Source organism: Polyodon spathula, chromosome 24 (genome assembly GCF_017654505.1).
Source record: "Polyodon spathula isolate WHYD16114869_AA chromosome 24, ASM1765450v1, whole genome shotgun sequence".
Classification (NCBI taxonomy): Eukaryota; Metazoa; Chordata; class Actinopteri; order Acipenseriformes; family Polyodontidae; genus Polyodon; species Polyodon spathula.
The window spans coordinates 25,280,869-25,299,870 of NC_054557.1; the positions used below are offsets into that span (position 1 = coordinate 25,280,869).

General features: G+C 40.2%; 1 protein-coding gene across 1 annotated transcript in view; it reads right to left on the bottom strand.

The window, feature by feature from the left end:
• The window catches only part of LOC121298975 (ras/Rap GTPase-activating protein SynGAP-like), a 357,605-nt gene that overhangs the window by 210,259 nt on the left and 128,344 nt on the right, over positions 1-19,002 (bottom strand). The window lies entirely within an intron of this gene.

Below are 19,002 nucleotides of genomic sequence, written 5' to 3' on the forward strand. Positions count from 1 at the left end.
GAGAGAGAGAGAGAGAGAGAGAGAGAGAGAGAGAGAGAGAGAGAGAGAGAGAGAGAGAGAGAGAGAGAGATGTATTCCACGAGGTTGTTATTAAAACAAGTTAAAGTATAAGCAAAGACTATTTCTTTATTCAACAACACAACACTGACTTTAAAACGCCGTCAGCATATTTCATATATGTATTTAGAAAAAGTCAAGAACAGACCATCGTGGATATTTAACACACGCAGAGTACAGGCAGTCCTCGCACTTACGACACAATTGGTTCCTGAAAGTCGCGTTGTAAATCGAAGCACATTTTCCCATAGGAACAATGTTATAAATATAGTACTCATGCAAATATGTATTTAACTCTTTACACTCAGCCTGGTGATTACACACATATTACTCAGACACTTACATTTACATTAAAAAAAAACAAAAACAAAAACAAAAACCAGTTGAATGCATTTAAAAAAAAAAAAAAAACATGACGCAGGGCTCAGTCTCGCCGTGTCGTAAATGCCGTATCGATGTCGTAAAGTCGAAGCAGGGTAATAATGCAAAAGAGTCGTAAGTGCCGTGCGTCGTAAGTCGACGATCGCCTGTTTAAATTAAGTGAAACCCGCGAAATGAGTACCGTGGCGGTTCTGGTGTTAACAGGTGCTTAACCCTTAGCGGTCCATTTATTCAGCACTTGTCAGGAGCGTCAGGTCCAATTTATTTTCTCACGCACTGTTTATTTTACAATCGCTGTTTATTTATTTATTTTTTTTTCAGAGTAAAACAGGGTTAAAAGGCACTGCATAGCAAAAGCACCACCCCCTGTTCGCTGTATGCATACTGACAAATCCTCTCCTGATCACTCGTTTAATCATCAAACTCCTCAATAAATGTGATCCAAGTCATTATTTTATTACTATACCATCTCAAAAATCTCTGCAAATGTCTGATATTCTTTGAGTGCTGGATGCGGAAGCAGCTATCGCCTTTGTTATGTGTCCGTGTTATCTCTGTGGTGCAGGGGCTATCTGTATAGCTCAGATACGCCCTCTTTTTTTCGGATTCATTCAGCTCCTATCGGCTATCAAAAGGTTTTCTCGACCGTTTCAGGAGAAAAAACGACTACAGACCTGTGCTTGACGTCGTTTTGATGATGTCGGACAGGGTCTGACATTGGACTGGAAATGGAAAATTGTAATGGGTTAATATTACCTATAGTACCACACCCTGATTTAATTTAATGTTATTTTATTTAAAACAGTCTTTCCTTCACATTGTTTACATATTTAATCTTAAAACTAAAATAGCATAGTCATTAAATGGTTTATTGCATCGTCTCTGTCTCTTTTAGTAGCTTACACACAGACCTGTGCCACTGACTGGGTGTGGGTGTGGGTGTTTGGTTGGGTGTAAAGCAGCTCTTCTCAAACTCGGTCCTGGGGACCCCCAGTGGCTCCAGGTATGCAGTTAGAGCTGACAACAAGTAAAAAAGCCTAATTAAGCAAATTATCAGTTCAATTAATTGTATAGTTAAGTAATTAAGAGCTCGGTTGGAATGAAAACCAGCAGCCACAGGGGGGTCCCCAGGTCCGAGTTTGAGAAGCCCTGGTGTAAAGGAACCGCCCTCTGAAAAATAATTTGCCCACTGAAGTTTGAAGACAGAGGATGCATCCAATGTTTTGTCGGTCCCTGGCAATGGTCCGGGAGTTTTTTTTTTAAATGGTAGGTGAAAACTTTTTTTCAGTAATTCAACTATGGTAGATTTTTTTTTTTAAATTGTATTTTATATTTATACATGCTATTTTATAAACTGTCTATGCAATTTAACAGTTTTAAACCATGAACTGTGATCCCATTTCTCTGTGTGATGGTATAGTTTGTATAAAATGCTGTTTAAATGCTTGAATACATTTTTTTTTGTTTTTAAAAATGAAATACATTATTTAAACTTTCTCCTTTTCAATTATTGGTGTTGTATGTGAATCTGATGGCCTGATATATATATATATATATATATTATACTATATATAGACTATATATATATATATATATATATATATATACACACACACACACACACACACACACACACACACTACCGGTCAAAAGTTTTAGAACAACCTAATTTTTCCAGTTTTTATTCAAATTTAAGCAGTTCAAGTCCAGTGAATAACCTGAAATGGTACAAAGCTAAGTGGTAAACTGCCAGAGGTTAAAAAAGAAGTTTAGGTTACCAAAAACAGGAAAATAATGTACATTTCAGAGTTATACAAAAAGGCCTTTTTCAGGGGACAAGTTAACAACTTACAGTTGTTCTGCAGCAATGGAAGTAAATTAAGCCTTGAAAGTTGATGCTAACAATTCCTACAGGTGTCACAACTTTTGTTGATTACTTATAAACCCTCTGTCTGTATAAAAGTAGTGTTGGAACAGACTGTGTTACTACACCCTCTTAAGCATTATCTCCTCTTAAACAGTATTGTACTGCAGGAAGTAATATATTGCTATCACAGTGGCGAGAAAGGCAATTAACAAAGGAAGACAGACAGACCATTATAACCCTTAAAAGTGTAGGTCTTTCCTTTAGAGAAATTGCAAAGAAAACCAAAGTGTAAGTGGGAACAGTTTCCTACACCATCAAAAGGCACTTTGAAACTGGAGAAAACTCTAACAGGAAGAGGTCTGGCAGACCCAAAGCCACAACAGAATCAGAAGACAAGTTTCTGAGAGTCAACAGCTGTCATGATAGGCGGCTCACAGGACAACAGCTTCAAACACAGCTTAACACTGGTCGAAGTAAGCAAGTCTCAGTTTCAACTGTGAAGAGAAGACTTCAAGCTGCAGGTTTGACAGGTCAAGTGGCAGCAATAAAGCCATTGCTGAGATGGCAAAATAAGAAAAAGAGGCTTGCTTGGGCCATGAAGCACCGCCAGTGGACTACTGAAGACTGGAAGAAGGTCTTATGGACCGATGAATCAAAATTTGAAATCTTCGGTTCATCACGCAGGGTTTTTGTATGCCGTCGAGTAGATGAAAGGATGGTTCCTCGATGTGTGACACCAACCTTCAAACATGGAGGACGAAGCGTGATAGTCTGGGGCACTTTTGCTGGATCCAGAGTCAGCGGCTTGCACAGAGTGAGTGGCACCCTGAACCAAAATGGCTACCACAGCATTTTGCAGCACCATGCAATACCCTCTGATATACGCCTAGTTGGTCAGGAGTTCATTCTACAGCAAGATAATGACCCAAAACATACCTCTGGGCTATGTCAGAACTACCTTAGAAGAAAAGAACAAGACCATAGGCTTCAAATCATGAAATGGCCAGCACAGTCTCCAGACTTAAACACCATCGAGCTGGTTTGGGATGAACTGGACAGAACTGTGAAAGCAAAGCAATCTACAAGAACTTCTGCAACAATGTAGGGAAGAACTTTCTGAACAAAATTTGATTTCCATTGTAGAAAGAATGCCATGAGTGTGTTCGGCTGTTATATCTGCAAAAGGTGGCTACTTTGATGAGTCAAAAATTTAGATTAACTTTTGTTAAACAAAACGATTCCGTGATTTCTTTTTTATCTCCAATTGTTTATTTGTTCTATGCTTTAATTTCAGAGTTCATTGAGACATTAAACAATTGAATGCTAACAGCCAAGTAACATCCAGATCTAGCGGGCTTCTATTTTGCATAGATGCCCGTTGGAATGTTGACTTCTTAACTGTGAATTAAATTTTAAATCAATCTGTGCATAAATACAGGCTTTTTCCTTAACATTCTAATCTACAACTAATCTCATACTACTGAAAAATACTATCTGATGCTGGTCTAGAAACAAGGGAAATCAGGTGACAGGACACCGTAATGAAGCCTCAATTCGAAGCTACTGGACAGCAAATCAACAGGAAAGACATGATTGGTCCACAATTCTGTCATCAGCTGGATCTAAACAACACCTTCACTTAAAACCAGCCAGTCAAACTCCCAACTCTGTTTCAGTTCTTTCCGCACAAGCCAACCCTGCCAGCTTGAATGACACCCCGCCTCCAACAAGAAGTTTTGAGTCTGACTCAATGTCACACAGACTATTCAGCAATTGTACATGCACAAATACATTTATAATATATAAAGAGTAAGATCCCAATAAATAAATATGTTAGCCAAATAATAATAATTTTAATAATATTAATAATAATAATAATAATAATAATAATAATAATAATAATAATAATAATAATAATAATAATAATAATAAAATAATTAAGAGATACACATACTTTCTATGTGTAATATAATTAACCTGGTGGTCCACTATGAAAGGTGCTATATAAAAATAAAGATTATTATTATTATTATTATTATTATTTATTATTATTATTATTATTATTATTATTATTATTATTATTAGTTTTGGACTATTTTCCTCAGCAGAAGGTTACCCAAAGAAATATCAAAAGTTCAAGGTAAATATAGATTTTAAAGATGTTTTTTTTTAAAAAAAGAAAATAAAGAAAAAAAATAGTTTCCTAATAACGGTAGAGCCCTTGCTTATGGCTCGGGTCACATAACTGCAGTCAAGGTCATCTACCACACAGTAGAGCCTGCATGGACAGGCTCTATCACTTATGTATACACTGAGTGTACAAAACATTAGGAACACCTGCTCTTTCCATGAAATAGACTGACGAGGTGAATCCAGGTGAAAGCTATGATCCCTTATTGATGCAACCTGTTAAATCCACTTCAATCAGTGTAGATGAAGGGGAGACAGGTTAAAGAAGGATTTTTAAGCTTGTGTATGTGTGCCATTCAGAGGTTAAATGGGCAAGACAAAAGATTTAAGTGCCTTTGAAAGGGGTATGGTAGTAGGTGCCAGGTGCGCCAGTTTGAGTGTGTCAAGAACTGCAACGTTGCTGGGTTTTTCACATCCAGGCAATGACAGGCCAGTGGTCGAAAACGGCTCATTGATGAAAGAGGCCAAAGGAGGCTGACACAAATTGTGCAGAGCAACAGACGGGATACAGTTAGTCAACTGACAGTCCAGTACAACATTGTTGCTGAAAGACCCATAAAAGAATGCACAACTCGTCGTACTTTGACACGAATGGAGTATGGCAGCCGATGACCTAAGCCGATGGTCTACAGAAGTTAGAGATAAAGTAATACAAATGTATAGATTAGGGAAAGGGTACAAAATAATATCCAAGTGTTTGGATATCCCAGTGAGCATAGTTGGATCAATAATCAGGAAGTGGAAGCTGCATCACACCACCCAGACACTGCCAAGAAAAGGCTGTCTCTCAAAACTCAACGCTCAAACAAGAAGGAGACTTGTGAGAGAAGCCACAGAGAGGCCAACAATCACTTTGAAGGAGCTACAGAGTTCAGTGGCTGGGAGTGGAGTAATGGTGCACCAGTCAACCATATCAAGAGCTCTGCATAACACTGGCCTGTATGGGAGGGTGGCAAGAAAGAAGCCGTTACTCAACAAGTACCATCTGAAAGCACGTCTGGAGTTTGCCAGATAGCATGAGAGTGACCCAGCTGCGACGTGGGAAAAGGTTTTGTGGTCAGGTGAGACCAAGATAGAGCTTTTTGGCCAAAACTCAAAACACTATGTGTGGCGCAAACCTAACACTGCCCATGCCTCAAGACACACCATCTCTACAGTGAAGTATGGTAGTGGCAGCATCATGCTGTGGGGGATGCTACTCATCAGCAGGGACTGGGCATCTTGTTACAATTGAAGGAAGAATGGATGGAGCAAAATACAGGAAAATACTGCAAGAGAATCTGCTTCAATCCAGTAAAAAACTGAAGCTTGGGAGGAAATTTACCTTTCAGCAGGACAATGATCCCAAGCACAAGGCCAAAACAACATTGGAGTTGCTCAAGAACAAAAAGGTAAATATCCTACAGTGGCCCAGTCAAAGTCCTGATCTCAATCCCATTGAGAATCTGTGGCACTATTTGAAAATTGCGGTCCACAAGTATCGTCCAACCAACCTGAACAACCTGGAGCAAATCTGCCAAGATGAATGGACCAAAATCACTCCAACACTGTGTTCAAAGCTGTTACATACTTACCCCAAAAGACTTACAGCTGTTATTGAACAGGAGAGGACCCGGTAGTAGTCATCCACATCGGTACAAACAACATTGGAAGAGACAGACCAAAATCCCTGCAAAACAAATTCAGAGAGCTAGGAAGGAAATTAAAAGAGAAAACCAAAACTTGCAAAGGACCATATGGACAGCTGGAAATAATTAATCAAAACGCATGGCTGAAGACGTGGTGCACACGGGAAGGCTTCACCTATCTTGATCATTGGACCACATTCTACAACGAGGACTATCTGTATAGACGGGATGGACTGCATTTAAATAACAAGGGAACTAGTCTACTCGGAGAAAAGATCCTCGAGCAGGTTCGGAAGCATTTAAACTAGAAAGGAAGGGGGGAGAAATCAACAAAAAAAACAGAAGGGAGACCGCATCAAAACAAGAACAACAACTCAGGTAAGACAACCATTACATGTATTTATCTAAATGCTAGAAGTATCAGAAACAAAATTCTAGAACTTGAAGCTACTGCACTAACAGGTAACTATGATGTGATAGGTGTTACAGAAACGTGGTTATCTGAGAGTGATGGGGACGAATATAATATTTGTGGGTATACACTGTATAGGAAAGACAGGCAGGACAGAAGAGGAGGAGGGGTAGCGCTATACATAAGAAACAGTCTTGAAGCCCAGGTGTTAAACCTGGACAAAGAAAATAAAACCGAATCAATATGGGTCAGAATAACGGACAAAAATTCAAAGGGCATAATAATAGGAGCATGCTATAGACCGCCAGATTCAGACGGTGAGCACAATAATCTGTTATACAATGACATTAGAAATGTGTGTAGCAAAGGAGAAGCCATACTAATGGGGGATTTCAACTTCCCCCAAATAAAATGGGAAAACCCGGTGGGTAGCACGAAGGATGAAATAGAAATGGTGGAAATGACAAATGACTGCTTCCTAACACAATTTGTCAAGGCACCGACTAGAGGGGAGGCATGCCTTGATTTAGTCTTTTCAAATAACGAAGATAGAATAACTAAAACAGAGGTCAGAGAACCACTGGCAAACTCAGACCACAACATGGTCTCATTTGAAGTGTTTTTTAAATCCCCAAAAGTAATGACTAAAGCTAAGGTTTACAATTTTAGAAAAGCAAACTATGAAGGTATGAAAACAGAGACTAACAGAAGTAGATTGGAGTAAAATAGAGAAAACACCCACAGAAGAAGGATGGTTGTTCTTCAAAAATGTAGTACTAGAGGCACAAAACAATTATATCCCTAAAGTAGACAAATCTAAATGTAAAACTAAATTGCCAAAATGGTTTAATAGATCAATTAAAAAAAATATTCAGCAAAAAAAGGCACTTTACAGAGCATTAAAAAAGGACCAAAAAGAAAGTACGCAGAAAGAGTACACAGAACTGCAAACGCAAGTCAAAAAGGAAGTTAGAAAGGCCAAGAGAGAAATAGAAATAAACATTGCTAAGGGAGCTAAAACCAATTCCAAAATATTTTTCCAATATTACAACAGCAAGAGAACATTCAAAGAGGAGATTAAATGTTTAAGAGATACAAATGGCAAAATCGTAGATGAAGAAAAAAAATAGCAAATATGTTAAATGATTACTTTTCACAAGTTTTTACAAAGGAAGATACTGACAACATGCCCCACATGTCATCCAGTTCCTATCCAGTTTTAAATAACTTTAGCATAACTGAGGCAGAAGTGTTAAAGGGACTAGGAGCTCTTAAAATAAACAAATCCCCTGGGCCGGATGAGATCCTCCCAGTAGTACTCAAAGAAATGAAAGAAGTTATTTACAAACCGCTAACCAAGATCATGCAGCAGTCTCTTGACACAGGGGTGGTACCGACAGACTGGAAAATTGCAAACGTAATACCGATCCACAAAAAGGGAAACAAAACTGAACCAGGTAACTACAGACCAGTAAGCCTGACTTCTATTATATGCAAACTTATGGAAACTATAATAAGATCCAAAATGGAAAATTACCTATATGGTAACAGGGTACTGGGAGACAGTCAACATGGTTTTAGGAAAGGGAGATCGTGCCTAACTAACTTGCTTGATTTTTTTGAGGATGCAACATCGATAATGGATAATTGCAAAGCATATGACATGGTTTATTTAGATTTCCAGAAAGCTTTTGACAAAGTCCCGCACAAAAGATTAATTCTCAAACTGAACGCAGTTGGGATTCAAGGAAACACATGTACATGGATTAGGGAGTGGTTAACATGTAGAAAACAGAAAGTACTGATTAGAGGAAAAACCTCAGAATGGAGTGTGGTAACCAGCGGTGTACCACAGGGATCAGTATTAGGTCCTCTGCTATTCCTAATCTACATTAATGATTTAGATTCTGGTATAGTAAGCAAACTTGTTAAATTTGCAGACGACACAAAAGTAGGAGGAGTGGCAAACACTGTTGCAGCAGCAAAGGTCATTCAAAATGATCTAGACAAGATTCAGAACTGGGCAGACATATGGCAAATGACATTTAATAGAGAAAAGTGTAAGGTACTGCACGCAGGAAATAAAAATGTACATTATAAATATCATATGGGAGATATTGAAATTGGAGAAGGAATCTATGAAAAAGACCTAGGAGTTTTTGTTGACTCAGAAATGTCTTCATCTAGGCAATGTGGGGAAGCTATAAAAAAGGCTAACAAGATGCTCGGATACATTGTGAAAAGTGTTGAATTTAAATCAAGGGAAGTAATGTTAAAACTGTACAATGCACTTGTAAGACCTCATCTTGAATATTGTGTGCAGTTCTGGTCACCTCGCTATAAAAAAGATATTGCTGCTCTAGAAAGAGTGCAAAGAAGAGCGACCAGAATTATTCCGGGCTTAAAAGGCATGTCATATGCAGACAGGCTAAAAGAATTGAATCTGTTCAGTCTTGAACAAAGAAGACTACGTGGCGACCTAATTCAAGCATTCAAAATTCTAAAAGGTATTGACAGTGTCGACCCAAGGGACTTTTTCAGCCTTAAAAAAGAAACAAGGACCAGGGGTCACAAATGGAGTTTAGAAAAAGGGGCATTCAGAACAGAAAATAGGAGACACTTTTTTACACAGAGAATTGTGAGGGTCTGGAATCAACTCCCCAGTAATGTTGTTGAAGCTGACACCCTGGGATCCTTCAAGAAGCTGCTTGATGAGATTTTGGGATCAATAAGCTACTAACAACCAAACGAGCAAGATGGGCCGAATGGCCTCCTCTCGTTTGTAAACTTTCTTATGTTCTTATGTTCTTATGTTCTTATTGCAGCGAAAGGTGGCTCTACCAAATATTAATGTGTGGGGGTTGAATACTTATGCAAGCAAGATATTTCAGTTTTTTTATTTTTCTTAACAATATTTCCCAACTTAAAACCAATGTCACCTTACAATAATTGATTTTGAGTTTAAGTGTTTTAAAATAAAATATCGAACAGAACGAAATTTCATTGTACCTTTTCTAATTCAGTAATCATGAGAGAATTGATCAGGGGTCTGAATACTTTTGCAAGGCACTGTATATATATATATATATATATATATATATATATATATATATATATATATATATATATATATATATATATATATATATACAAATAAAGGTTGAATAAGTTGGTTTGAGAAAACTGAACAGTCTTGAGGATACCTGGTACCTGCTTCCAGCACAGGGGGACACAGGAAGAGAAGGAGAGTGGAGAAGGAGCAGCACAGGAGGAAAGAGAGTAAAGAGAAAGAGCAACACAGGTAGGAAGGAGAGTGAAGAGAAGGAGCAGCAAGGGAGGAAGGAGAGTGAAGAGAAGGAGCAGCACTGGAGTAAGGAGAGTGAAGAGAAGGAGCAGCACAGGAGGAAGGAGAGTGGAGAGAAGGAGCAGCATGGGAGGAAGGAGAGTGAAGAGAAGGAGCAGCATGGGAGGAAGGAGAGTGAAGAGAAGGAGCAGCACGGGAGGAAGGAGAGTGAAGAGAAGGAGCAAGCACAGGAGGAAGGAGAGTGAAGAGAAGGAGCAGCAGTGAAGGGAGGAAGGAGAGTGGAGAGAAGGAGCAGCATGGGAGGAAAGAGAGTGAAGAGATGGAGCAAGCACGAGAGGAAGGAGAGTGAAGAGAAGGAGCAGCATGGAAGGAAGGAGTGGAAAGAGCATGAACAAGCACGGGATGAAGGAGAGTGAAGAGAAGGAGTAGCACAGGAGGAAGGAGAGTGGAGAGAAGAAGCAGCACAGGAGGAAGGCGAGTGAAGAGATGGAGCAAGCATGGGAGGAAGGAGAGTGAAGAGAAGGAGCAGCACAGGAGGAAGGCGAGTGAAGAGATGGAGCAAGCATGGGAGGAAGGAGAGTGAAGAGAATGAGTAGCACAGGAGGAAGGAGTGAAAAGAGAAGGAGCAAGCACGGGAGGAAGGAGAGTGAAGAGAAGGAGCATAGCACGGGAGGAAAGAGAGTAGAAGGAGCAGCTTGCAACAGTGTTTGCCACCTCCTACTGTGTCGTCTGCAATTTAACATTACTTTGCTTTGACCAGAATCTAATCATTAATGAGAGAGAAGGAGCAAGCAAGCGACACGGGAGGAAGGCGAGTGAAGAGAAGGAGAAGCACAGGAGGAAGGAGCGAAAAGAGAAGGAGCAAGCACGGGAGGAAGGAGAGTGAAGAGAAGGAGTAGCACGGGAGAAAGGAGCAAAAAGAGAAGGAGCAAGCACGGGAGGAAGGAGAGTGGAGAGGAGCGAGCACAGGAGGAAGGAGAGTGAAGAGAAGGCGTAACAAGTCAGCTAGTAAAGGATGAACGGAAAGGCTGAGAGGGAATATAAGGAGACATGAGGGATTGAAGATAGGAAGGGACAGTATGATGAATAGCATGATAGGTAAGAGCAAGGGTCTTAAACAGGATGTGAGCAGAGATAGGTAGCCAGTCAGAGGCGTAACTGGTGGTGGATAAATACTCTCGAAGAAAATTTCACGAAATCTTCGAAATTCTTGGCAGGTTTTGGTGGGTTTCTAATCGATGTAGTTTAGATAAGCAGGTATCTGAAACACATTGTGATTTGTTGACTGGCTGGATACAACACATTTTCGGCCAATCATAGTGCGCCTCCATTTATTGTACTCCAGCTGCAGCTGATGTCAGGGAAACATGAACCACAATATTTGAAGCAAGCTGTGATGGTGCGAGTTAGACTGTATTAACTCCGGAAAGTTTTAGTATCAAATGTGATTTTTTTTTTTTTTTTTTTTTTTTAATAAATCAAATGACCAAGTCGAGGTGGGCATGATTTTAGGCAATGGCTAGAGACACTTTATCGGATTCTGCTGAGTCAACGCCAGTGTTGTTTTTAAAATGTTTAATAATGAAAATAAATCATACTCATTAATAATAACTATAATGAAACTACAACTAAGAATAAATAAATAACAATTATCTAGTTATCTCAGATCTGTTTGGTAAAATTGACATTTGTAGAGTCGCCTTGTCGGATTGTTTACAAGAGCGTCTGCTTTTTTATTCAGTATTGAATAGTCAGTTGAAAGTAAGCATTGTTCTGTATGTACATTTCTTACTTTACATTAATTTGATGTTACTTTACAGTAATTTAGCGTGTGTGGGAATCTGTTTATTGCACTCTGTAGAGCCGGGCCTGCTCACTATATGATTGTGTTCGTTTGAAGTACTGTTGCTCAGAAACCACGTTGTTGCTAATGTGGTAATAATAATAATTTAATAGAAAAAAAAGACTTTTCCAGAAAGCGCTGTGGTAATTTATGCTGTGTGTCTAGTTAATAATATTGTGCTGTCATATGATTTATTTAATTTATTTGTCATCACTGTGAAGTAAAATAGTACAGAATGCGTGCTAATTTGTTTGTCTTTTCCAAAATGAGCCCGCCTTACGTAAGTGCATGCTCCCCTACAGTGATCCTGCCTGACGTGGTAGCACAATTTGAAAAACGTTTTTTTTTAATAGCAACTGTTTTTATTGGACGTTCATCACATAATAACACACATTAGGTTGTATTTACTTAGTGTGGATAAAATCGGCGTATTCACATTTAGAAATATTGTTCCCGAAGATTACAGCAGACAGCGAGGCTGAGCTGATCCTAGGAAATCAGTCTCACCAGTGACAGCAGTGAGACTGAGAGACTTTAGAGAACACACCGAACAGCCCCTTTTTTAACTAGACATTTGTTATCTTCGGGTTTTGTGCCTTGTCTGACCATCCATTATGCTGCTAATAATTGTCTACTTATATAAAAACAATGTGTTGCTCTTAAGTTCACAGGACATAAGAGCCTATTGCTCGTAGCTATTATAAAACCAAATAAATGCCATAAATTGTAATTAAATAAATAATTTTTACACTATATTTACACTCATGTTACAAGTTCAATAACGTCCATTAATTTGCGATTAGAGAGGCAAGTTAAAAAACCTGACCTGGCTTAAAGCATCCTTAAATTCAGGAGCCAGTTGGCAACCCTGATCACACCCCACCTGAGAAATAGTTTTTTACATCGAGCCCCCGCAGCCTTATTAACGTATAGCATACTGCCAGGTAGCGTTGCTAATGAGATTAATTAGAAATACAAAAATCAAGCTTAAGCTGCACTCCACTTATAACAGACTCCAAAGGACAATGGGAATCAGTACTTCATAAATGAGGTACCTTGTAAACACAATTTGAAATGCTGTATGTTACTGTGAACATAAGTACCTTAAATATTTACTCTCTGCTGACATGTCATTAATGCTGATACATGTTCATTGTTTCTGTCAGATAAATACAAGAAACAATACAAGAAAGCTTAACTGCCAAAAACACAAGTTTATTTATTTTCTTTTCTTTTACAAAACATGCCCCTGTGGGTCGTTCAATGTAATAAGTAGTACCATTTTACGAATTCATGGTTTCGCTAAATGGAATTAACATTGTATACGTTATATGTTTAAACTGTACAGCGACTGTGCCTCTGGCTCTGTTCCTGTTGCCCTTAAGCTTGCCTGAGTTATGCCGGTACTCAAAAAAGCCTCCCTTGACCCTGCTCACTTAATTAATTTCCCTCCCATCTCCCTTTTTTCTCAAAAACTCTCGAAAGGGCTGTAGCCAGTCAGCTGATTAAACATCTCACGGACAACAATCTGCTTGAATCTCTACAGTCTTCTGGCTGCCTCACAGTACTAAAGCTGCTCTGCTCCAGATTGTAAATGATCTCCTGCTCAATGCTGATGCTGGTGCTCCCTCTGTGCTTGTCCTGCTTGGCCTAACAGCTGTTTTTGACACCATAGATCATGGCATTCTTCTTGACTTCCTTCAGAAGTATGTTGGTATCTCTGGAACCTGTCTCTCTTGGATGTCCTCTTACCTATCAGGACGTATGCAGTCTGTAATCTATGCTGGACGCAGTGATGTTGCAAACCCAGTCACTTGTCGTGTCCCCCAAGGATATGTTCTTGGGCCCCTTCTATTCAATGTCTGCATGCTTCCTTTGGGTCACCTCATCCGCCAATAAAGCCTCATATTTCATTCATGTGATGACGACATCCAGCTCTACTTAAAACTCATCCATGATAGCCCCTCTGCCATGGTCCGGCTCCATGATTGCATTCAAGACATCGAGGCCTGGATGTCTGCCAATTTTCTTCAGCTGAACACTGGCAAATCTGAACTTAAGAATCTAAATATAGCTGCCCTGAACCTCAGAAACTGTCTGCTGCTGCCTTCCCCCACAGTATGAAGCCTTGATATACATCCCCAAAGTCCGTTCCTACCTTTCCCTCCCAGATGCGGATACACTTTGTCATGCATTTGTCTCTTCTCGACTCGACTACTGCAACTCTCTTTATAATGGTCTCCCAGCATGCACCATAAATCGACTGAAGCTAGTTCAGAATGCCACTGCCAGGATCTTTACCATATGTAAAAAACGTGATCACATCACCCCCATCTTGCCCAGCTGAATTCAGGATTATTTTCAAAACTCTCCTGCTCACCTTCAATGCCCTTCATCACACAAGTCCAGACACCTTCTCAACCTGCTGACCCTCTATGTCCCTGCCTGCAAGCTGAGGTCCTCCGACTCTGGCCTGCTTGTTATCCCCAAGCAAAAGTGCACCACACTTGGAGAATGCTTGTTTAGTTTCATTGCTCTGACTCTGGAACTGTCTCCCAGTTTTGGTATGTAATGATCCCACTGTTACTCGCTTTAAATCAACTCTCAAGACCCACCTGTTCTCTCTTGCTTTCTGTACTCTTTAAGCCTGATATCTGCTACTAGCTGCTGTGTTGCTGCTACTATTTCAAGTATTCTGTTACTACCAGGCATTATGCTCTTTCCGCTGTATTTAATTTACTGTTTCATGCATTATGCTACTATCATGTATTTTGCACTTTCCACTGTATTTAATGTATTATGGATTTTCTTGTTGTTACTGCATCTTGTAAAGCGCTCTGTGATGGTGGTCCACTATGAAAGGCGCTATATAAAATAAAGATTGATTGATTGATATACAGTAGAAACTGTGTCCACAATCCAGACGAAGCCGCCGAGCACCCTTTAGAAAATGGATCGCCAGATTATGAGTGCCCGGGGAAACTTGAGTCAGATATATCTGCTAGGTACATTTTCAGCATAGAGGGGGACTTGCCCACCTCTAACAGATCTTGCAGAAAATGTGAAATATTTACTATAGGGCAATAGATGGGATTGTACACCATTTTTAAAAATGTCTCCACTTGTAGGCATACAGTGCTCTCGTGGAGGAGGCCCTAGCATTCTGCAGTGTACTGACTACTGTGTATGAGAGCCTTAAGGTGGACAGACAGTACTGTTCAGGGGCCAGACCCACAGTTGGAGGTTGCCCGGTTCTGAGTGCCAGAGGGTGCCTCTCGTCTGGCTGAGGAGATCATTGCACAACGGGATCTCCCATGGCTGGCCTTGCAGCAGCTGGCAAAGATTTGCAAACCAGATTCTCCTGTACCACTCCAACAATTACTTGTGAACTTCACATATAGATAGAATTTTGCCATTGCTCAAGGTGTGTGTGGGGGGGGGGGGACAGTAAAGTACTGTATATATCAGGGGTGAACCTACGAGCCACATACCAACATTTCCATATGGCAGAGAACCGCAAAACGCATATTGTAAAACACAACATGTTTGCGAGTAGAACATTTTAAATACTAGCATTGTTGTGCAGTACAGTACTTGTTAGTCTATCTCTTGATGGCAGAAAGAACAAGGGATAGAACATTGCAGAGCCTACATACATTTTTATTCTACCAGTTTCTGTAGCACGCTTGTAATCCGTTTATAATAATAACATCCATCCCAGATGATTTGCTTCTTATAAGCGGTTGATTCTTAAAAGTGGACCGATATGATTACTGTGGGGCAATTTGTTGCAGATGAGACGCAGTTTTACTCAGAGCACTGCAGAGTCTGGAGCTGGAGAGGAGCTGCAGCCAGGTTCACTGGAGCACTGCAGAGTCTGGAGCTGGAGAGGAGCTGCAGCCAGGTTCTCCATAGCACTCCGGACATGGAGAGGAGCTGCAGACAGGTTCACTGGAGCACTGCAGAGTCTGGAGCTGGAGAGGAGCTGCAGCCAGGTTCTCCATAGCACTCCGGCCATGGAGAGGAGCTGCAGACAGGTTCACTGGAGCACTGCAGAGTCTGGAGCTGGAGAGGAGCTGCAGCCAGGTTCTCCGTAGCACTCCGGACATGGAGAGGAGCTGCAGACAGGTTCACTGGAGCACTGCGGAGTCTGGAGCTGGAGAGGAGCTGCAGCCAGGTTCACCAGAGCACTGTGGAGTCTGGAGCTACAGCCAGGTTCACCAGAGCACTGCGGAGTCTGGAGCTGGAGAGGAGCTGCAGCCAGGTTCACCAGAGCACTGTGGAGTCTGGAGCTGGAGAGGAGCTGCAGCCAGGTTCACCAGAGCACTGCGGAGTCTGGAGCTGGAGAGGAGCTGCAGCCAGGTTCACCAGAGCACTGTGGAGTCTGGAGCTGGAGAGGAGCTGCAGCCAGGTTCACCAGAGCACTGCGGAGTCTGGAGCTGGAGAGGAGCTGCAGCCAGGTTCACCAGAGCATTGTGGAGTCTGGAGCTACAGCCAGGTTCACCGGAGCACTCCGGAGTTGAGGTTCCAGGGCTGCTCCATCTTTTCCTACCTTTTGCCATTTTATATTATAAACCTTCTTGATATATTAAGTTTAAACATTGTAATTAATAAAATGAATAACTATATACAGCAGAATGCACACAAACTCCCCAAAATGTAATTTCAGAATTACATAGTTTTATTTATACTGGTATGATACACAAGGGGAATACAGTGTAAATAGAAAATATTTAAGTCGTTGGAAAAGCTGGCTTTCAGAAAAACAAAAAAAAATAAACCTCATTGTGTGGGAAATCCTTTCTGCTTGAAAAAGATGTATTACTTTACTATCTTCTGAATTCATGCAACTACAGTTTTAATTGTACTACTTTCTTAAAAGAAAAAGTTTATTTTAAAACGTAGGGCCTATATATAGCACTAAGAACATAAGAACATAAGAAAGTTTACAAACGAGAGGAGGCCATTCGGCCCATCTTGCTCGTTTGGTTGTTAGTAGCTTATTGATCCCAAAATCTCATCAAGCAGCTTCTTGAAGGATCCCAGGGTGTCAGCTTCAACAACATTACTGGGGAGTTGATTCCAGACCCTCACAATTCTCTGTGTAAAAAAGTGCCTCCTATTTTCTGTTCTGAATGCCCCTTTTTCTAAACTAATTTGTGACCCCTGGTCCTTGTTTCTTTTTTCAGGCTGAAAAAGTCCCTTGGGTTGACACTGTCAATACCTTTTAGAATTTTGAATGCTTGAATTAGGTCGCCACGTAGTCTTCTTTGTTCAAGACTGAACAGATTCAATTCTTTTAGCCTGTCTGCATATGACATGCCTTTTAAACCCGGAATAATTCTACAGAGCAGCAATATCTTTTTTATAGCGAGGTGACCAGAACTGAACACAAATATTCAAGATGAGGTCTTACAAGTGCATTGTACAGTTTTAACATTACTTCCCTTGATTTAAATTCAACACTTTTCACAATGTATCCGAGTATCTTGTTAGCCTTTTTTATAGCTTCCCCACATTGCCTAGATGAAGACATTTCTGAGTCAACAAAAACTCCTAGGTCTTTTTCATAGATTCCTTCTCCAATTTCAATATCTCCCATATGATATTTATAATGTACATTTTTATTTCCTGCGTGCAGTACCTTACACTTTTCTCTATTAAATGTCATTTGCCATGTATCTGCCCAGTTCTGAATCTTGTCTAGATCATTTTGAATGACCTTTGCTGCTGCAACAGTGTTTGCCACTCCTCCTACTTTTGTGTGTTCCTCCTCTGCTGAAACTTTTGTGTCGTCTGCAAATTTTATTCTCACAGAGTTGACCCCCCTCCCCCCAACGTGATGAACATATGAAATGTACAGAATAAAGTTTTTAGATGTTCTTGTCATTTCATATAAAATGCAGCTGTCTGAAAAAAAAGCAGCAAATGCTTAGAACGAGCAAGCTTACTAAGTTAGTCTTTCACACTACTAAGTTAATCCACTTGAACAGGATCATCACGAATCTGACTTGGTACGTTGCTGCAATCAGGATCTTGTTCAGTTTGATTTAGCAGATGATCTACCTGTGAGGATTAACTTTTGGTATGCTGCAATCAGGATTTCTAGGTGTACTAACTCTAGTCCAATCAGCTGGACTAAACCTGCTTATCCACTAGTTACACACATCAAGTGGCACATCTGGTACGCTGCAATTGACCAAACATTTTGGGGTTGGCACTTTCCCTCTTATTTGGTTCACTAGTGTGAGTTTCTGGAATGGATTCATGCAGAATGATACACTGAATACAGGAGTTTAAATACTTTATTAAACAGAGAACAGCAAGCAATGCAGGAAGGTATTGAAATGCACACTGCTAACAAATCCTGCTGATACACAGTGGTCTTGTATTCTATTCTTTCTTCACCATGGTTTCGTATATTAATCAAATAGTTAAATCAGCTCACACAAGGTTTAATTGTACAGTCAAGTCTCATTAGACAAGACTACACAATTTGACTTTCTGTACCCAAGACCCGTACACATGCTTGCTACACTGCGATTACTTGGGACAGTTTACAAAAGCAGGCACAAATACAAGCATGGACAATGCACACTGCAAAGCTACACATTGTGCAATATTTAACCATTCACGTCAATACAGCCATGGGACACTATCACTTTTCATTAGTTCTAGAATCGTGATGAATTTATAAGACAAATCCTCCAGGTGGTTGCCCAGTAAGGACGGTGCAGTCTCTGGGATGCTACATACCGGGGTTGAGATACTCGTTCCCATCAATTTATTTATTTTCAAGTTAATGAAGTTTAAATGCTAAACCCTGAAACTAATTTCTCACACTGAGTTATCGAATTCTCCTTACTCGTCCATCAGACGAGGTGTGGAATAGTTTCCTTTCTGCACATTCCCGCTCCCAGGCACTGACTGCATTGACAGCCTGAGTTAAACTGACAGCAGAGAAGCCTCTTGTGACGTGTTAAAGTGCATGTTTACCATTTAAAATGCATGCTCTTAAGATTGATACACTCTTTTTTCCCAGAAGAGAAAGTTTTTTTTCCATTGTAAGCACAGGTCACTTTTTCTTCCCTGCTGCAGCCATTGTGCATTAGTGCTGTGCACTGGGGGATTCTCATCTTTATTATTATTTTTTAAACTATAAAATTTTGGGCAAAGGTAATTATATTTAAAAAAAGAAGAATAGGTTCCTGTTTTTTCAAAACTTTTTAGGTAAGTCTTTGTGATGTTAAGATGTTATTTGCTTATTTAGGGGTTATTTGCTTAGGAAATACTAACCAGAGCTGTCCGTATACAGCAGAA